Genomic DNA, 14,161 nt, shown 5'->3' with positions numbered 1-14,161 from the left:
CAGCAGGCAGAGGGAGAGGGAGATGTGGGCTCCCTGCTGAGGAAGGAGCCTGACATGGGACTCCATCCCAGGACCTTGAGATCATGACCTGAGCCCAAGGCAGTCGCTTAAAAGACTGAGGCATCCAGGCGCCCCCCTGTGATTTTCAACTATCTTACTGACATTGGAGCATATTGGGAACAGGCACTACACTAATTCATCTGCCTTCCCGTCCATCCACACTCCAGTGGGTCTCTCTAGGCACCTCTTGAGCAGAATTTTGAGCTCAAATGACACTTGGCAGGACTTGGTAGAGGAATAGTCTGAGAGCCATAGAAATTCAGGTCTAGATTTAAAACATCTTCCTGTTTCTCCTGCCCATATCTACATCGGAATATTCTATACAAACTGAGCTGGAGTTGTCATCCCTACAAATTCTCACTTGTGGCCCTTTTTTAGCCTCAGATGAGCCAGCAGACGTCAATCTCTGCCGATATCGTTTGAGTTTTTCAGGCTCCATTTTCCTCATTGGCTACTTTACATGAATACAATTTTGTTGGTTTGTGCCTCCTCCTTCCCACTCTCCTTTCATCATTGTTATTTGTTCTAATTTAATTTGAAATGCCCAGCATCTGACTGTAATCAGGTGAGGAGGCTCAGGAGACTTCCAGCAAGAGCAGGTCTCCTGAAAAGGGTCTTTTGGACACAACAGAATGAGCCTTTATTTATTATCTCAGGGATAACAAAACCGGGAGAGAGCAAGACGGCGTGGCGGCTGTCCTTTCAAGCGGCAGCAACTTAGTGAAACACTCCTGTCCCTAGGGTGTGAACAGACCGCCCCTTGGCTCAAAGTCATCCTGCTGTCCCTGGCTGCTGGTTCTCTAGGCCAACAAAAACAAGCATAACAAAACATACAGAGAAAGTGTCAACAGAAACCCCTCTCTTAGAGCCTGGCTTTTGGAAGTAGCCTGGATTTGCAGTCTGCACAAAGGCTCTGGGCAAGGTTTCGTTGGCCATGGCCCATGCTTGACGCTGCGACTCCTGTCTGTGAGGTCGGGGCACATGGCTGATTAGGCACATGTGATCTAGTTCTCCCGTGATTCCCTAATGAAAAACCTCAGTTTCCCCATGCACCGAACGAAGACTATTGGAGAGCTGGACTTTGCCAAGAATGATGTGGGCTTACATTCTAGCTTTATAACCTTCAGTTTCTTCTTTAGTAAACTGGGCACAGCAATATTTCTCTTCCTGATTGTGGCAATCAAGTGAAATACAGAGATGTATTATTATTGAGAAAAATACTAAAATGTTTACAGCAATGCAAAGTTTGGTGCGTAGAGCCAAGGAAACCATGCTGTGAGTGTGCTTGAGAAATGGGGAAGCACTACAGAAGTACAAGATATTACCATCCTTAGCTGTATTATCTTCAAAATAGTAGGTCATTTTTCTCCATGCCAGGAGTGGGAGGTGATCCTCATCCCAAAATCAGGCCTGGATCTACCATATGCAGAGGCTCTTCTGCTCTCTTGCAAAGAGGAGACAGCTTATGTCTGCCCCTTCCCTTCCCAGAAACGTTGCAGAACAGCTCAGTTAGGAGGGATGGGAGGCAGCATCCCCCTGGTCCTTCATGCCACAGATATTACAGATAAGCAATTATCTCGAGTATTTAATGTTCATGTGTTGTGAGTTTTCGGGGAGGGTTGAGAAAAAGTCAAAAGTTCATGACAGTCTGTGGTTCAGTTCTAGCAGGAGAGAAGCATGATGAAATGGGACACGGACAGCTCTAACCTGTCAGACCAGAACCCATGTCCAGCTACATGATCTCTCCAGGATGTGGCCCTTTTAGCTTTTCTGGATTTTTGGTCAAAGCAGGTACTTCATCCTGTCACGTAATCTGCCTAAGACTTGTATGTATAAAGAGAGACAACGAAACTGTTTAGGAAGCAGAGATAGTACAAAGGAAGGATGAAAAGAAATGATAAAATCTATTGTCCAGGTATATTTGTTCCCTTTGTCCCTAGCATTTAACCCAGGGGCTGTTTTGTTTTGTTTTATGTTTCGTGATTGAAAATAATTGCAGAAGACTGACCATGCCGCGCCCCCACCTTAAGTTAACACTCCACTTCCTTAAACCTATGCAGAACCTATCACAGTCTCGCATGCAGAGTGGGTGCCCAGTGCTTTGTGGTACCAAAGAAATTCACTGGAATGTTCCACACCCACCAATAAAGTAGAAGGCACTGGAAGTGTTGACAACATCTAGATGATGGACAGAATACAATGGAGTCTGTTTCTGGCAGTCTGTGGACTAAATGAACCATTGAGCCTTTTTAAGGGAAGAAGTGGCCATGTTCTGAAGCCCGGACCTCAACCAGAATTGCCTGGCATCTGGGCATTCCCCAGTTGCTTTTGCAGTGCACACCCAGAAGCCTACCTAGGTGGGGAAGGGAAGTGGACAAGCAGAAAGCAGAAGCTGCTTAAGCCCCGCGAGCCTTTGTGTCCTCATCTGTAAAATGGGCTGGAGCTTTTGGAGTCTCCGAATTGTAGGAAATGAATGAAATAATGTAGGTTAAACCATATCCCAGTGGCTGGCTTAGCGAAAGCATTCCGCAAAAGGGAGCAATTTTTATTAGGAGGAAGCATATAACTCTTATCTTTGAAAGGAGCCCCTTCTCTCTCCCTGCCTCCTCCTTCAAGCCTTTGAGGCATTTCTGTAGTAATTGGCTGCTGGGGCTTGGCATCTATCTGTAGAGAAATACATTTTTTGTGAAAGGGCTCTGAGGTGGTGGTGTGAGGCGTTTATTAGTGATCTAAGGCAACAGAAGTTGCCTCTGGTTTTTATTGACGGTTTCTAGCTAGAGGCACAGAAACGCACAGGCACTAAAGGGTGAGTTACTGTTGGTTGCTCCTCTCTGGACCAGCAGGGACTTGGCAAGCTCTTGGAGGACAGAGTGTCTTGCATCAATCAACAGTGACCCCTCTGGCTGAATATGTACAGGCATAAAGAGGCTCCTAAATTAACCTCTGTTCTCCTTAGCTGGATGGATAGAAGATGAAATGCAATCCCTGGCGTGGGAGGAAGTGTGTGGTAGAGGATTGAGCCCTACTCTGAAATTCAGGCTGACCCCTCCTGCCCAAAACAAATCTGATGTGGTTTTGTTTTCTATGGGCCTATTAAGGTATATATATATATATATTTACTAATCTGACAGCGTGGGAGAAAACAAAGGGAGTGGAAGATCCAGGGATAGAAAGGAACAGAAGATCCGGGGATAGAAGAGAATGGCCAGAGGGGATGGTACCAGGAACTACTTGTCTGATGAATGAATTAAAATGGAGCAGGGGTGGCTTAAGACTGACTAAAGCATTTTTCCCAGCTGTGTTTTGATGACACAGACTTACCCTCTGGTCAGGCCTTTGAGGTGTGGTAGTAAGCCAACTGGTCAATTTTTAATACCACCCAGAAAATTTCAGTGAGTATTAATTTACCTAAGACTGCTAAAGAGCTGGCTGAAGCCCATAAAAGCCAGGAGTCATGTACGAGTCACATTTCTAGAGTATGGTGAGGGTGCTCTAGAAACAATGCTCCTATTCCTAAAAAATGTCAACATATACCAAAAGGGGTCTTCTTCTCCCTCCTCTCTAGTTATATTTCTCCTTTTGTCAAAAAAGGGAAGAAAGAGAAGAACTCTCCAGGTAAAAGCTCAACTTTGTGCCTCACATTTTCTAGGTTTTTGATAAGGTTCAATAATATTCATTCCAAAGCCTATTTGAGAGCCGTTAGTATTCAGAAAGGCTGGTGACCAAATAGTAAGTCCATAAACTCAACATTATTTTTGTGTTATGAAATTTCCATTGCTTGCTTCCTATGAGCCGTGAGACCAGTTTATTGAATCCTGTCCCAGATGCGTAGGTCACAAAACTACACTCAGGGCCCTGAAGGCATCCCAGAGACAACCAAGCCAGAAAGTATGGCCAACTCAGCACAAACCCTGGCCTGCTGCTGCCTAAGCGAACTCAGAAGGCTCGCTCCACGTCTGCTCACGTGTACACTGGTCACCAACGCACACGCTTGCACTGTGAAGAACTATGAGAAGTATTTCTTTCTCAGAATTACCAGGCCATCTCGGGATTACCTTCCTTGAGGGGGCATGCGTTGAAGACCTCAGAGGCTTGTGGTGGTCTGGATACACATGAGGATTCCCTTCTTAATAACAATGGTTCACACTTACGGAGTCCTTAGTAAGGCCAGATGCTCTTCACATCATGCTTCCCATATATTGACACATTTAAATCTCTCAAGAACCCTATAAACCTGGGCCTATTACAATCCCCATGTATGATGAGGAGTTTAGGGCAAAGAGCTTGAATGATTTCTCCAAGGTCGTAGAACTAACAAGTGGCCAAGCCGGGATGTCAATGAGGCTGTCTGACTCCGCATCGTATGCTCTTCACCATGAAAGCATACTTACTCCGCCCTATGCTTGCACCAGAAAACCTGGACAGGGAAGATAGACTCTTTGTCAACAAATTATTCCTCTTTTAATCTGGGGGAGAGGGATACCAAGGACTTCCAAATTTGGGGAATATTCTTAGAATTTGTCTTCTGGGATCTATAGGTCCTCCCTCTTAAACAAATAAAAAACCCCAAATTCAAGAGACAGAGACAGTTTCCAGATTCAAAGTTGTCTGAGTCAGGACTCTGTTCTAGGACCACTCTTAACTATACAGATGGCCTCAGGATTCACATGAGGAGATCAATAGCTCTGAGACCAATACTTTGGACTCTGCTGAAGGAGGTCCATTACTCTTAGCGGCAAATGAGACAGAAAAACACCAGCTTGAAGGTGTGTACCATGTTATCACAGGCGTGGGATTAACTTGTAGAAATTGTGAGCATTCGGGAATGCCACACAGTGACTCCATTTACTTCTGTTTGAAAATTAATTCAGGAAGGACCTTTGAAATTTATGTTACGCAAAGATACAACTTAGTTCTACTTGTGCCTCCTCCCCCCTCCCCTGGACTCCCCTGCCTCCCACCACCAATACCACCATACATGTTTAAAGTCCTTTCAAGTTTTCAAAGTGCTGTCATATACATATTCCATTCTTTATGTCAGGTCAGGGCAAAATTTTATTGCATTTGGCCAAAGGCCATGTTGAAACTTTAAGAGAAAAAAGGACATACAACATGATCTTTGAAATAACGGGATTACAACAGAGCAAAGTTAAAGTTAGAAAGAATTTTATATAGAAGGGAATATATATATAATTTATATAGAAAGAAATATATATATATCTATATATGTGTAGATACAGATATATAAAACAGACTGACCAAATACTTCATGTTTTGGGTTTGTTTTTTTTTTTAACAGTTGGGTTTAGACAAAAACAACTAGAAGATGTAAACAAATTATTTAAAAATAGCTTTTATCCTTCTTTGATTTTAAACAGCTAATACATGCTCATGAGAGAAAATTTGAGGGATGTGAAAGTGAACAATCAAAAATATAAACATCATAACCTCATTATGCATAAAAATGATTATGTTTAGAGTACAATCCTCTAGTTTTATGTTACACACACACACAATGGAGTTGGAATTTTCTTCATCTTCATGCTATGCCCAGATATGCAGAAAATAAAGGCTGCCCTTTAATTTCTAAAAACTCTGATCTGGTCCATGTAATTCCACTTCACTGAATGGTAAAAACAACTTATTATCCATTAGCAATATTTCAGTCACTTCTGGTGTGTAGGTCTCCTTTCATTTTAACATTCAATCCATTCAAAGTTATGATGGTTTATATAGAGTGTTCTTTGAAAGACTTAGTCTCTCGAGGAAAATGCTCAGTCTTTCAGATTCCTCTGACTGCCCCCTCCTTCTGTTCCTCAAGATGATGTCCTGGTGTCTGAGAAACAAGGCTAAAGCTAACACAGGCTTCAGCTTAGAATGAAATACGAAAAGGCAGAGAAGGCCGCCCTTCTGAGATGACTGATGTCAGAAAAGCTCCTGACTCCAGCCCAGGGCGCATGGCTTGCCAAGCAAGGGCGACACATTTGAAGCACGTGTTTCTGCACAGCTTTCCCGACCCTCAGGTACATGCCTGCCGAGGGGCTTGATCGGAGGCAGAGGAAAGCGGTGCTTGAGGCCTTGTCCTGTGTCTGGTCCTGCAGCTCTCCATGGCGAGGTCTCTCCTCAGGCTGGCTGCTCTTTGCCCTGCGGGTGTCTACAGCAGGTTTGAAGATCAGTACTCCCAGATAATCCCCAGAGAACCCCAATTTGGGTTGATGCTTTTGGAGTCTGTGCTATATACTATAGCCAGCTTCTGTCCTGGAAGGTTCTCTCCCAGTGTCTGCTGGGAAGGCACCAGTCTCCCCCATCACAAGGAGCCGGAGGCTCAGCCCACAGTGCTCAACAAATCTGCTCTGAGTCCTCTCTCTGAAGAACATTAACAACCTTCTGGGTCTTGCCCATGCTACATGGGAAGTGGGAACAGCTTACAGAATGTCAATTCTCTGCCTTCCTCTTCCTACCTAGGCAAAACCACTGGATTCCTTTTCTGTGGTCATCTAATCTAATCAACATTGTGCATCTAACTGAGATCATTTCAGCTTCTACCGAATTAGAACTGTCAAATTAATGGAAGGTGAGAGGAATAAAGGGAGAGGTTTTAAGAAACTTCTGTCAAATTTACAATGTGTATTCTGTGTCTCATCCCAAGTTCATACATTTTCCCCCGAAGAACTTGAACCTCTGTGGAAGTGTTTGAGTGCTGCACCTCCAGAGTCCAGAAGCATTTTCAAGGGAATCATCTGCTTCAGTGTTTTTGGCTCCTGCTAAGATAATGTTTGTCATCTAGAACAGCTTTTGGTGAAAACTCACAGCATTCTATACAGAACCAATTTTAGCCGAAAGTTTGCATTTCCTCTCAAATTCTCACTTCTTTCTTTTTAAAAATAATTAGTGCTTTTTGCAATTGTTATGAAATTTGAACAGTAGCCTTTTGAAATTTATGTAGAATGAAACAGCAGAATCTTCAACATTGAGAAGATAAGAGGTTTCCTTCTGGTTAATTAAAGGAGAAAGAATTATGGAACTTTATAGCCGTTTAATTATGTCATTAACGTGAGGGTTGGCTAGCAATGGGGGGAGAGACTGCCGTGGGCCACCCTGTAGAATGAGCCTGATCTTTTCAGGGCTCAGTCAGTGCTCAGACGGTGACTTGCTGCATTTTTGAACGATTGTTAACTAGATAGACACATTCGTTAGAAAGATATTTAATAACTTAATTAAAATGACATCAGTACATATTTTCCTAATAGTTTTTGTTGTTGTTGCTGTTGTTGTTAGAAGTGTTAAACATGGACAGGTCACCTCTGAGTATTAAAAGCTAAAAGCGAAAATTTTCCTTCAATGGGGTCAGCAGTGTGGTTAGGCACACTTCCGGACACGTATGTCAGGTAGAAAACACAATGATACCTTTGGCATACTGATCCTTGATGGTACTTTTATTTATTTATTTACTTTATAAATCAGTATTACTTATTTAATCCTATTACCATAGCCTTTATTTTCCCTCATTTAATCTTCTCAACAAACCTATGAGGTAGGTTTTATTATACCCGTTTTATAAACAATGGCAACGGGGCCTCAGAGACATTAACTAACCTGCCCTACATCCTACAGCTAATGAGTGGGGTTCTATCTAGGCATTAATGACTAAAAGACCATCTTCTTCCCTACTTTGATGCACTACCTCCCTTCCCTACACTCTCCTACCACATTTGTTATGAAGCTCAAATATAACGAGGCATGTAAATATATAAGCTATTTTCAACTAGGCAAATTCTTTTCAAGGTATTTTCCCCTCTCTATGTTGTTAAGTTTTTGTATCTTTGCAATGTTGATAAGAATATGTAAAGGAAGACAATGGAAAATAACAATTTCTGACATGTGTTGATGATCATAAAAAATTAAAAAGAAGAAAGGAGGATATAATGACCTCTGCCTGCTTGCACCGTTTTTTTGATTTGCCTTTGGTTTCTGTCAGAAGAATAATAAAATTATTTATAGTTTGTGCATTAGAATTTGTGGTTGGGAGGGAATTATCTAGGATTTCCCCTGATTTGTAACACAATTAATAAAGAAATGTGGTCGAACTCCTATTAATGTTATCCCTCGAAAGAAACGTTGTCTCGGAAATTACATGCTCTCTGGGAGATATGCTCTCTTACTAAAATATCTTCTTTGAAAAAGACATAGACATACATGAGAAACAATTTTTTTTTCAGGAAGTATTGGAATAAGATTTGCTGTTAGAACAATGAATCTGTGTAGCCTTCCAGGATGGTCGGAGTAGAAGTTAGAGCGGAGTGATAGAGAGAGAAGGAAAGGTAAATATCGTAAAAGACTAATTCTTCCATGTCTTTGGCACAATTTCATTCTGAGAAACATAAAAGATGAAAAAATGGAAAGCAAACATGAAACAAACCCTTTTGGGGGATATACATTTACTTCACAAATTCAATTAACTAAACATTTTCCAGCTCTCTTCAAAATGCCCTCTGTTAAGTCAGAAAACTTTTAAATTGACCACATAAACTCTTGACCCCTTGGCCTCCGGGCACCTTATCTTGTCTAATCAATCAACCCACAAGAATTGTTTTTGAGTTTCTATGAAGTGTTCCAGACTCTGATGATCCTTGGTCCCTTCCCACCCTCGTCTTGGCAGACCAAATTCCATCCTGGTTTCTCCTTTATTATACAATTTGGTCTTCTTCTTACATTCTAGACTTTCTTCGTTTACTTTTTATTCTCTCTTTACAGATTCCCAGTGCCATTCCAAGAAAAAAAAAATAATAATAAAGGCACTTTCAACAAGTAAACAAAACTGCTTCGATCAATAGATTTTTGCTATTCTCTCTCCCAGAATAATTGTTGTTTTTTTGTTTCCTTGCCATTTTTTGTTTCTTTGCCATTTTTTCATGATCCCGGAAATTGTGGTAAAGTATGTATGGTAGGTACCAGGAGAGAGCCTTCTAGGACTCTGCAAACTTTCTTCCCCCTCTTCCATTAGTACTAAAGTGTATATCTGGTCATCCATGTAATTTTCCTTCAGGGGTATACTGGTATTTACTTTCTTATATGGGGCCACCCTTCCTATAATCATACACAAAAACATGTTTGGGAACATTTCTTTCACATCATTATCTTCCTGCTGTATCTTCTATTCTTTTTTTTTTTAATATTTTATTTGTTTGACAGAGAGAAATCGCAACTAGGCAGAGAGGCAGGCAGAGAGAGAGGAGGAAGCAGGCTCCCCGCAGAGCAGAGAGCCCGATGCGGTGCTGGATCCCAGGACCCCGGGATCATGACCTGAACCGAAGGCAGAGGCTTTAACCCACTGAACCACCCAGGCGCCCCTGTATCTTCTATTCTGTTTCAAGTCCCACTCTTTGTTGGTCCCTCGGTATCACTGAGATGCCCTACTTTTGTGTTTTTATGATATATTGTTCAGTTGCAGCATTTACTCTAAAACAACATCATCCAACTATTTGCCTTCCTTCTCCAGTAGACACCTCGGTGGCAAGAACCGTGTCTAACTTATATCCCAAGACTTAGCACAGGATGTAGTCCATGGTAGAGGCTGGATGACAACAGATGGAAACTAAACTGTTCAGTGGAATTACGGCATGAACTGAAGGGTGGGATATTTGGGCTAAGGGAAAGGATTGCTAAGGAAGAATAAGAAAGATTTGGAGATTATAAAAAGCTAAAAACCAAGTTCTGTTCATATCTGCAGAGTTCCTCATTTTTCATCTGTGGAAAGAGGAGAAAGTACTTTGTTTGATGCACAGGCATAATCTAGCTCCTCCCAAGTTAGAGTTTCCAGCGGAGAGAAGAACTAAGCACAGGCCTGCATTATTCACTGATGGTGGCTCAGTGGATTAAGCCACTGCCTTCGGCTCAGGTCATGATCTCAGGGTCCTGGGATCGAGCCCCGCATCGGGCTCTCTGCTCCGCAGGGAGCCTGCTTCCTCCTCTCTCTCTGCCTGCTTCTCTGCCTACTTGTGATCTCTGCCTGTTAAATAAATAAAATCTTTTAAAAAAAAAGATATTTGGTGTTATTCCTGTCAAAATTAACGTCTTCCATAACTAAGTAGACTATACGAAGATTCTATGAGCTCTGAAAGTTGGTTCACTTTAACATACATGTATCGGGAGCCCACTTTGTGCTACAACTGAGGATATAAAGACAACTGGGGCATTATCTCATAATAATTCCCTTTTCTCAACCAAATTAGCTATTCTCATCACTACAGCTGTCTCTATGTCAGACATTCATAACACCACTGGAGGAGATCTCTATTCCTTTCTCGTGCAGAACTCCAAATGGCTTCTTTTCCTATAAGTACACCATTCTTCTCTGCCCACTGCCAATTTAACCTTAAGTTTTCAGTGAATGAGATAGCCTAATCGGGTTCTAATAGTTAGTAGTTTCTAATAGTTCTAGTAGTTCTAATAGTTGGTAGTTTCTTGGGGCACCTGGGTGGCTCATTCGGTTAAGCATCTGCCTTTGGCTCAGGTCATGATCTCGGGATCCTGGGATTGAGCTCCCTGCTAAGCAGGGAGCATGTTTAGCATCTTTGAGGTTTTATTTAGTAAAATTCTGAGATACTTATAACCAATTTGGTACATAACCACACTCTCTGTGGTTGTGAGTATGCCCCCACTGAAGGGCATTCTTCTCCCTGATCGCTCAGAAACTTCTCAAGGGCATGGGCTACACCTCCAGGTTTACATCCCAGATGACCACCCCATCCAGAACGCCACTCCCATTAAATTATTGCAGCCAATGGTTTTTTCAAGTGTTTTGTTACTATTACAATACGGATCGTCATTTTTTCCCAGCTTCTTATTATAATTTTTTATCATTACCTCTCTACTTACTACATGATCCCAAACCAAATGATGCATATTTTAAAAGATTTTTGACAGCAGAAGGCCATTTCTGGTATAATTCTTTTTTTTTTAATATTTACCTTTTTTTTTTTAAAGATTTTATTTATTTATTTGACAGAGAGAGATCACAAGTAGGCAGAGAGAGAGAGGAGGAAGCAGGCTCCCTGCCAAGCAGAGAGCCTGATGCGGGACTGGATCCCAGGACCCTGAGATCATGACCTGAGCCGAAAGCAGAGGCTTAACCCACTGAGCCACCCAGGCACCCAATTTCTGGTATAATTTCTATGTTAATTAGCAATTGCCACATTAATGGTGAGTGATAAGCCTCATACTCAAACCCAAATATCAGAGGCTCAAACAAGTGTTTATTTTCTTGTTAATGGTCCCATGGGTTGGCTGAAACAGCACTACTTCAGGTCATGGGGGTTTGATTCTAGACTTCTGAGTAGATTCAGTTTTGTTCTAACAGTGTCTTCATTCTTCTTCAAAAAATGACTACTTCTGACATACTTTTCTTATAGGGAAGAGTAAGAGCACCAGGACACCAGCAAGACAGACAGCATGTTTAAACTCTCTGTTCTTATCAAGTCTGCCAACATTTAATCAACCAGTACAAGTTAGTCACATGGCTAATCCTAATGTCAGTTGGGTGGGGGTCATTTTCTATCTGTAGTTACATGGCATGTGTATCACAGCAGGATGGCAATCAAGAATTGAGAACAGTTCAACCTAGCACACGTGCCAACAAAAAAATATCAACTAGTATAAAGGCTGTTAAGAAAATAAAGCAGAGTCATGTTTAGAGAATGCCCAGAAAACTGTGAAGACTAGTTCTTGGAGATGACATTTACGCTGAGGCTGAATGTCTTCCAGCCTGAGGCAGTAGATGGTGTAAAGACCCGGATGCGGGGATGGGCCGAGGGTGATGGGGGAACTGAAATGGGACCACGGGGAGGATGGTAGGAGATGAAATCAACGAAGCAGGTAAAGGCCAGGTTATCTAGACCTCTGTTATAATTACTGTTACATGCAGTATCATTCTGGACATTTCAGAGGATTATTTACCAAATGCGGAAAAATAACTGTGAGTTTTCCTGGTTGTCATGATAACCCACGAGTTCAACCAGTCTGGACGTTCCTATACAAATTGAATTGTATGATCACTTCCAAATAATTTACCCTTTTGCTTGTTCTACAAGCTATGAAGTGTTGGCCTTCTAAGTTTTTTCAGTCAGAATCCCTGAAGATACAAAGGATTCCTGACCAGGGAGGGACCTGCTAAAACACTCAGAGAAAATGAAGGCCTCCGAAACTGCTTGGATTCTTAACAACTGCAGGTACTTATCCCCCCCTGAGCTTCTTAGAGCTAAATGGAGGTATAAAGGCGTTGGAGCCTCCTTTCTCCCCTTACTTTCACTCTTGGGAAAAACCTCTTATCCTGTTGCTCCCCAGAGGGTCTTCTAGATCTAAAATAACAACAACTCTGATTGCTGGTGACATCTCCTCCTGGGGAATTGACGTGCTGGCGCTCTGGATGGGGTGGTCATCTGGGATGTAAACCTGGAGGTGTAGCCCATGCCCTTGAGAAGTTCCTGAGCCATCAGGGTGAAGAATGCCCTTCAGTGGGGGCATGCTCAGAACCACAGAGAGCGTGGTTATGTGCCAAGTTGGTTACAAGTATCTCAGAATTTCACTAAACGAAACCTCGAAGATGCTAAACTTTCAAATGCCCCAAATCATGAGGTCTTGAGCACTTTCTAGAAATGACCCGTTGGTCTTTGTGCCGTGAGAAGACTTTTGTTAAGAATTGGTGTTTAATTAGCCAGATTTTCTTTTGTCCTCATCTCTCCATAGACCTGAGGAAAAGAGAACTATTCTCTTTTCAAATACATGAAAAAAAGTAAATGAAAACCAGCGACAGGGAGAAGCTGCTGCTGTCCCGGGGTTATAATGGCGCCTCCACAGGTGTGCCCTTGACTTCCATTAAGAACGGCCAGCTAAACTGGTGAAATACACAGCTGTAAATTTTCACCACAGCATCTTTTAGCAAGAAAGGGGCCATGTCTAGATGAATCAGAATATGTTGGCTGGCAGAGCTCAGACACAATACTGTGGTTTTTCAGGAGAAATCAACGCGACAGTGTTTATTTCACACGCATTTGTTTGTCAGACTTCAGAGCACCGGGCAGAGATCAGTGAAGCCTCACCACCTGTCCCATAGGTTGCACCTCATTTTCAGGTGGGTCTCTGAGGTCATTAGCACTGAGGCAGCCCGTCCTCTGTTCAGCTCCTGTGCTACAAGATAGGACAGGAATCCCGCCAGGAGGAGGACGTGGGTCCTGGCTCCTAAGCATCCCCGGTGGACTCCAGCTGCCAGCACCGCCCAAAGAAGAGAGCATGCCGCCCGGCCTGAAGAAAGCTCCCAGCCCAGGAGAGAGGCAGGTTAAAAGCCTATAGGATGGTTCAATCAAAGGCATTGCCTTCCTCTGTCCTGCACCGCTATTGTACGTTGGAACACATGCTGCTAGGAGACAAAGAGGACACACGTTTATTTTCAAGCGGAGGACTTCGGAACCACTTGGGAAGAATATTCTTGATTGAGAACCAAAACATTCCATGATGCTTAACAAACCTGCAAATTGAAAAATCAGCATCGGCCTGTGCAGCCAGGAGGCAGGAGAAGGACCTATACCCTGGAAAAAAAAAAATTCAAAATATTCCTTAAATGATATTTGTGTGCATTTGCAAAATTACCGCTTTCCGAATCAGAGTCTCAAGCTGTTTTCGTCTGAGAACATATGTTGTGCCGTGAGACAATATCTCAGCCGCCGCCCATGACATACCCCACCGCATCGCGTAATGGACAGTCCTGCGAAGAAGGCGCTGCAGCTCAGCCAATGCCCCTGTAATAATATTTTAAAATAAATGATATGCATCATTAAATCACCAAGGATGACTAACTCAATTTTAGAAAACCCACAACTCCAGCAATCCTAGTTACAGCTCTGATTTGAATATTTTCACTTTCACCTGAGCAGCCAGTGGGAGCCAGCCAAGCAGACTCGCATCGAGGCTGTGCTCTCAAAGGAGCAGGAAGGAACCTGTGATGATGTAGTTACAGGAACGTCGGCTCCATGCCTCCCGTCCGCCTGGGCTTTTTAGACTTTTCCTGCCTCCCTTCTTGCCTTCTTATTTACATATCACAGGCATC

The sequence above is a fragment of the Meles meles genome, chromosome 15, assembly GCF_922984935.1.
Source record: "Meles meles chromosome 15, mMelMel3.1 paternal haplotype, whole genome shotgun sequence".
Lineage (NCBI taxonomy): Eukaryota > Metazoa > Chordata > Mammalia > Carnivora > Mustelidae > Meles > Meles meles.
This window is presented reverse-complemented; position numbering follows the sequence as displayed.